Below are 8109 nucleotides of genomic sequence, written 5' to 3'. Positions count from 1 at the left end.
ATTCTTTTTTTCTTACATTTTGAATTTGACATTTGAAGCCTAGCACATGCAGCTGGGAGGGGTGATCAGCACACAGGACAGTTGGAATTGTGTCTCCTGCTCCCTGTCACCTCCTTTTAACCAAAAAGATGGCTGCCCCCATGACAAAGATGGCAGCCCCCATAAATCACAAACATTTGCCTGTTCTTTTAAAACAGGGTGGGTAAGAGATTATATTACCTATCTATTCTAATTAACTTAACTAATGTAACTTGATGACAGTATGTTTGTTTAGACTGAAGTTCCCCTTTAAGGTGGCCATACACTGATAGATTTGCAGCAGATTCGACCATCAGATAGATTTCTGTCAGATGCCTGTCAGGTTGAATCTGACAGGAATCTATCTGATGTGTGCCACACGCTAGGAACGGATTTCCAATAGATATCAGAATTAAATCTATTGGAAATCTATCTAAATGCATTACTGAACTATTGAATTCAATGCAACTCTATGAGCCATTGATCTGCTGCCAGCAGCAGATCAACCTAGATTTTCCATCCTGTCAGATAGATAAAATTGATCGAAATCGGCTGCTAATCGATCGATTATATAGAATCGATTGATCGCTGAAATCGACCAGTGTATGGGCCCATTTACAGTTAAAGGAAACCAGAGCTCCAGAAATTAAAGTTTTATACATACCTGGGGCTTCCTCCAGCCCCATCCGCACGGATCGCTCACACGCCGCTGTCCTCCATTGTCTGCAGATCCGGTATCGGGTCCCGTCACTTGTCAGTCTGCGCAAGAGAAGTGCACACTCTACATATATCTCCAGCAGTCGCTGGAGCACACTTCTCTCACGTCAGACTGGCCCTGACTGACACAAGTGATGGGACCCGATATCGGAGCTGCGGACAGCGGCGTGGGAGCAATCCGTGCGGATGGTGCTGGAGGAAGCCCCGGGTACGTATAAACGTATTACTTTCTGGAGCTCTGGTTTCCTTTAACTGTAAAGGGGCCCATACACCGGTGATTGCAGCGATCGTTCGATTCTATAGAATCGATCGATCGATTAGAGGCCGATTTCGATCAATTTTATCTCTCTGACAGGATGGAAAATCTAGGTTGATCTGCTGCTGGCAGCAGATCGATGGTACACTTTAAAGTTACAAATAAGTAAGCTTTGTAAATCAAACACACACACTATAGCGGCATATTATATTTGCCACTTATGAAGGTGCCCAAATTTCTTCAATACCGGGCACCCAAATTTCCTGCTTCGTGTTTACCTATGTAATATGTTTCATGGATAGGTGATATTTATTGTATTAGGAGTGTTTACTTAATGTGAACCTCCAGACTAAAAATCGACTTAGCAGCACTAAAAAGGCCTGGTGTTTCTTTAACAGTTTCACAGCATCAGAACTTTGTTTCTCTTATACAAGCCTCATTTTTAGCTGCACAGAAGAAAACTGCCCGGGCAGTTTTCCCCTTATGCTGTGCAAAGCATGATGGGATTTCTGATGTTGTTGTTCTCGTTCTGCTGTTTTGGTGCAATTTTTTTTTTTTTTTTACATTTTGAATTTGACATTGAAGCCTAGTGTGTTCAGCTGGGAGGGGTAATCAGGACACAGGACAGTTGGAACTGTGTCTCATGCTCCCTGTCACCTCCTTTCAACCAAAAAGATGGCTGCCCCCATGACAAAGATGGCAGCCCCCATGAATCACAAACATTTGCCTGTTCTTTTAAAACAGGGTGGGTAAAACATTATATTACCTATCTATTCTAATTAACATAACTAATGTAACTTAATAACAGTATGTTTGTTTAGGCTGAAGTTCCCCTTTAACAAAGACATACAGTAAAATGTGTATATTTTTTACTGTTAGGAACTTTTTTGTGGCTTCTATTGACCTGAGGAAGCTATCAACACCCGCAAAACGCATTGTCTAACTCTATTTTCTGTGCTTTATGCTAGGTACACACGATGCAATTTTCTGAAAGATTTATTGTCAGATCGATTATTTCCAATATATCCAATATATCTGATTTCCGATCTTTTTTTCTTTTAAATGATTTTTCATAGAAGTGAATGAAAAATCGATCGGAAATCTGATAGGACATGTTAAAAATAATCGTTCTGACAGTACAATTCCCCCCCCCCCCCTTTTTTTTGCACACAGTTAATACAATGTTTTCTTTAAGTTGTTTAAAAACAAGTCAGTTCTGTTACTTAATTCAGCCTCTGTGCAGCCACTCCCCATGGCATTGTTCTATTACTCTTGAAGTACGACTGCCACCCTTTATCAGCATGTGCCAGCTCCCTGCAAATCAATACCAGGCTCCCCGCCGCGCCAGCATCAGATCATAATGTTTGTTTGACAAACACTCATTTTATTCCCGCCGCCTTTTCAGCACAATGCAGCTGATCGGCATTACACGGAGTCGGTTAAGTGAGAAAGTATTGGATTTCCTCACGGTAGTCACAGTACTATCAATTACTGCACGCTGTGGAAAACTGCAGACGATCGGCAGTAATGAGACTGCATGAGAACGAGCAGCCAGACACTCTTCCTTGGTGGTAGAGGCTGAATTACAATGCACCATTCCGTCTGTAAGGCTGAGTGCGCTCGTGGTTTAAATTTCCCACGCTGCCTGGGCTCTTAGCTTTCCTCTGGGGAATCACCGACAATAATGAGTGTGCAGTATCAGGGCCTGTCAAATGCCTACACGCTTCAGGTACCTATTTTTGTTGTTTCTAAGGGCCCATTCACACTTGAGCATTTTCAGAGCGATTTCAGCATTGCTGAAAATTGCTAGCGTTTTGAAAAACATGTGGGCAATGAAAGTCTATGGAAGTGTTCTCATCTAAGCGATTTGCTGAACCGCAAACTCGTTGCCTGCAGCATTTTCTCAGCTATTCTGCAAGGCTTCATTGAACTAGAAAACTCGAAAACGCTAATAGCTGGAAAAACGATTTCTATACAGTGAAAAATCGCTGGGAAATCGCTAGGAAAAAACGACAGAAAATCGCTCAGCGTTTGTGTTAGCGGTTAGCGATTTCTAGTGTGAATGGGCACTTAATGCAGTTCTATGGTCACAAGAAGAGCAGCCCAGCATGTAGCAAAGTCTGTGTAGTAACCAGGCTTAAAACCTTGTTATTTTTAATGGCCATTTACTGCATATTTAAAGCAAACCTGAAGCAAAAAAAAAAAAAAAAACCCTATATAATGACTATATAATGAATTCTATATGTAGTACGGATGATTAAAACATTAGTAGCAAAGAAAAGTCTGTTATTTTTATTTTTAGATATACAGCTTTTTTTTTCTTTTTTTTAACACTGCATCATTCTGTCACATTTGCAGTTTATAAACCACACTCTGTATTTTAAACTACAAAACCCTTTGAACTTTCCTGCACTATAACCTTAACCCCAAAAAGACAGGTAACACTGATCTCAACAATTACAGACCAGTGGCCCTAACCCCCACCATCATGAAGATCTTTGAACAGCTGGTCCTTGCCTCCCCGAAGCACTCCACCAACGCCCTTCCTTGACTCACATCAATTCGCATACAGGGCAAACCGGTCGGTGGAGGACGCCATCAACATCAGCCTGGCGTACATCACGGAGCACCTCAACAGGCCCAACTCCTACACCAGGCTCCTGTTCTTGGATTTCAGTTCCGCCTTCAAAACCATCTGCCCTGACATCCTGCTCGCCAACCTCGCTCAGCTGGGAGCAGCCCCCACCCTCTGCAGGTGGGTCGGCGACTTCCTTTCCAGTAGAATGCAGATGGTCAAGCTAGTCAACTGCTACTCCAAGGTGAGAACTACTAACATAGGTGCTCCGCAAGGGTGTGTCCTGTCCCCGCTCCTGTTCTCCCTGTACACCAACAGCTGTACCTCAACTGATGACTCTGTCAAGGTCATCAAGTTTGCGGATGACACCACAATCATCGGACTCATCAGTGGCAACAACGAGGATGCCTACCGCAGGGAGATAGAAAGGATTTGCAACTGGTGCACAGATAACAATTTAGTCCTCAATGCAGCAAAGACAGTGGAACTGGTTGTGGACTTCAGGAGACGCCCCCCCCCCCCCCCCAATTCTCATAAGGGATAACGAAGTCTCCAGGGTCCCCTGTGTTCGGTTCCTTGGCACTATTATCACTAAGGACCTAAAATGGGGGCAGAACACCACCATAACCCAGAAAAAGGCACAGCAGAGGTTATTTTTCTTGCGCCAACTGAAAAAATTTGGCATCCCACGCAAGTTGCTCAGGAGCGTTTACACTGCCACTGTGGAGTCCATTCTCTGCTCATCCCTTGTCGTCTGGTACGCAGGGGCATCTGTTAGCGACAAGTACAAACTCCACAGAGTAATCAGCACTGCAGAAAAGATCATCGGACTGCCACTGCCACCCCTCGAATCTCCTCCACACGGCCAGAATGAGGACGAGGGCCACCAAGATCTCGACCGAACCCTCCCACCCGGGCAGTAGGTTCTTCAAGCTCCTTCCACTGGGCCGCCGCTACAGGGCTGTCCCCACCAGAACCACTAGACGCTGGAGTACCTTCTTCCCCCAAGCGGTACTCCAACTGAACTCGAACCCTACATGACAGCTTGTGTTTTTCTTTCATGCATATTTCCCGATTGTTTGAATGCCTCTTACTATGTTCATGTTTATGTAGCCCACCCTACGCCGTATGTATGTAGGTCGTATGTATGTACAAATGCCATGCCATGTGCTCCAAAAACAATTCCGGGTATGTCTCTGGCATACTTGCCGAATAAAGCGGATTCTGATTCTGATCTGAACCTGCCTCTCACTTTGTCTTTGTTGTTTAAAGCGGATCCGAGATGAAAAACTAACTATAACAAGTAACTTGTCTGTATATCTTATCTAAAGTTTAGATAGTTTACACAGCATATCTAGCTGCAAACAGCTTCAAAAGTGTATCATTTATTAATGTGATACAATGAGGGCAGCCATGTTCTGTTTTTCACATTGTCACAGGGTGAGGGCTGGAGATGCTATCAGCTTGCCTGTAAATTCAGTCCCCTCTCCTCCTCCCTCCTCCACTCTGCCTCTGAAATCTCTGGCTAGTAACCTCCTCCTGCCCAGACTGAGCTCCCATAAGCCCTTGCTACAGTGCCAAGGCACAAACGGACCTGTGGGCGAGGCTTGTTTAGTTTATAGGGAATTAGAGTATTAAAACCAAACAAAAAAAGTATTTGGCTTGAGGAATGCTCTATAAACTATATGAAAGGAACACAATTATGCAATGAGTAAAAGTTTATCTCGGATTCACTTTAAAGGGAGTCTGAAGTGAGAATAAAAATAAAAAACACATATTTACTAAAGGAGAGGGAAGGCTCTGGGTCCAATAGAGCCTCGTTCTCCTGGTCCCCGCGTTCCCCGTTAACAGTCTACAACCGTTCGGTCGTAGACTGCTCTCTTCTGGTTTAGGCCGGCTTCAGCAGTGGGCAGTACAGATCCGCTGGTCTTCGGGAGCCCGAGTGCTTCCGAAGACTGCTGAAGTCTCTTGCAGTGGGAAATTCAAACAGAGGAGTCTGCAGGGGAACCAGGACACAGAGAGGAGAACAAGAAGGCTCTATAGGACCCAGAGCCTTCTCTCTCCTTAAGTATCCGTTTTCTATTTTTATTCTCACATCAGATTTGCTTTAAGTGCTTCAGAAAACAGGACTGTATTCCACCCAAGTTGGATTGAAGAGCTCAAAGGAGCTCTTTTGCATGGATAATAACTGAGTTTCTTCACTCTTCCTGTACTGGAAAACAATAGGAGACTGTTTTCTTTGCTACTAATTTTCTATTTCTTAGCTGTACTGCCCATACAATTCACTATCTCATGAGTTTATTTTGACTTCAGGTTTGCTTTCAAAGAGGCATGTTCTAGATCATCTACTTTCCTTGGAAGAGCAGCGCCAAATGATCTTTGTATTAGTCTGCAAAATAGGTCATTGCTCTACTACCCATTTGTTCTCTGTGGCTGCTTGGGCTCGTTTCCCATGCAATTTGCCAGCAAGGGCTCTTTTCCACTAGGAAACACGATTGCAACCACGCTGCAATGGCATTTTTCCAATTCACACCACTGCGATTTTGTTGCGGGTTGGCTGTGATCTGTCGGGTGTACAGCTCGATTGTGGTGTGTTTTGTGTTTGCAATTTAAAGCAGGGAAAAAAAACAGCAAGTAATTGCTGAATCACAGAAAAAATCACATAGCAGTATGATTGCTATGCGATTTTCCTGCACTGTTATACAAAGTACAGGAGCTGAATAGCAGAAAAAACGCAGCAGGATGGCAATTGCGCTCTGGAAAAAATTGTGCCGCAAACGGATTGCATTTGGAAACAGTCACTGCGGTTTCCACCTGTCTTTTGTACCAAGCGTCTTCCAATCCACTTGCGATCAGGATCGGATCGCAAAACTCTGGTAGTGGAAAAGGGCCCTAACACGTTTTAATTGGTGCAATCTGATTTTGGTCTTGTGTATACATGTCCGGCCAGCTGCATTTTTTCGCTATTTCCCAGTTTTACAATAAACACATCATTGTAGAAGCACAAATGCAATCCACTGTGAAAATGAACGGTGACATGAAAATGAAGCTGAAACGCATGAAAAAATGCTTTGGTGTATAGCAGAGAAATCATAGAGCATTTTCAATTAACTGCTTTCCATCTAAAGCTTTGTATTTGCACTGGACAAGGGGTCCCCAACCCCCAATCTGCTGCCTGGTGCAGGTCCGTGGGCTGTTTAGAGATGGTCTGTGGGCCTGGCCTCTCTCTCGAACTTCATTCATGCACAGCAGTGTGCAGCAGAGCATCAGCAGGTGGCACCATACTCTGCTGTGCTGCACCATTCTTGGTATGGCACGGAGGATGGAGCAGTACAGTAGATAGCTGTAAGGAGAGGATAGCACCATCAGGTGATGCTCTGCTGTTCAAGAATGAAAGAGGCCAGGCCGCAGGCCTGCGCTCTTGATGGTATGGCTGCTCTGCATGTAAATACAGGGCACAGTGTGTTGGAGGGTGGGGGTGTTGCAGTTTTGCTGGAGGCCCTGGCCCACTTCTAATGCCTGTGTGAGGTTTAGGAGGGCTCAATAGTTTTCCATGCACCCGCACCATAGCAAACCCCTCCACTCTATTACCCCCGACTCTCTACCCATACCCCCTGCACCCGCCCTCAAGAAAGTCAATGCGGCTCCATAAGACAATCACCCCCAAGACAAGCACACTGGGTGAAAATGATTGGAGTCCCAGACTGTTCTCAGGCAAGGTGCCTAGCCAGGGCAGTCTCAAATGAAAATCTACCATGTATAAAGGTGAGGTTGAGGTCTGCTGAGATCGCTTAATGATCACATATAGTACGAAGCTAATGAAAATCATATAGTCCCGTGTTAAACTAGTTAAAGAAAAGACAGATATTCTGGTCAAGGTTAGATGGATAAAACGATCATATACTGACGCTCTGTAGAAATGGTTATCTACAGTATCTATTGAGAGGCTACTCAATAGTGCAACCTAGCAGCTGGAGGGAGCAGTGGCGCTGAATGTAGGCAAATGAGAGTGTCCTCCTTTCAGATCACTTAGCGCCCATGCCTGTGAATGAGGTGGTAGCAAGTATTGGAGGTCTATGCGGTTACTCTAAAGGCTGATGATGGCATTCTGGATCAATATGCTAATTCATATACTCTGTACTTACAAAGTACATACAATAAAATTCTCCTGGTAGTACTTTTCATATGAACACAATTGTTTCCATTGAGCTTGTACACACGTCCAACAAAGTGTATGATCAATTCCACGACATGACCGACCCCACGACGAAGTGTTTCCATGATTTGTGTTTTCTGCACACCAACTAACTGAGCAACCAACTCATTCACATACTGTGTGCGCAAGTGAAACGACGGACAGCACGACATGGCCGCTTTCAAAAGAAGCACATGTCAGTCAAATGACTCGTACACAAGTGGCCAACTCCATGATACCAGCCCAACAGTCATGTGCGTTGATCTGCCGGATGGATCGGGCAAACCACCTGTTATCAGTCGATCGTCTAGTTGTTTGCCACACCTACACACACCTGATTGTGGTCCA

Source organism: Hyperolius riggenbachi, chromosome 9 (assembly GCF_040937935.1).
Source record: "Hyperolius riggenbachi isolate aHypRig1 chromosome 9, aHypRig1.pri, whole genome shotgun sequence".
Taxonomy (NCBI): domain Eukaryota; kingdom Metazoa; phylum Chordata; class Amphibia; order Anura; family Hyperoliidae; genus Hyperolius; species Hyperolius riggenbachi.
This window is presented reverse-complemented; position numbering follows the sequence as displayed.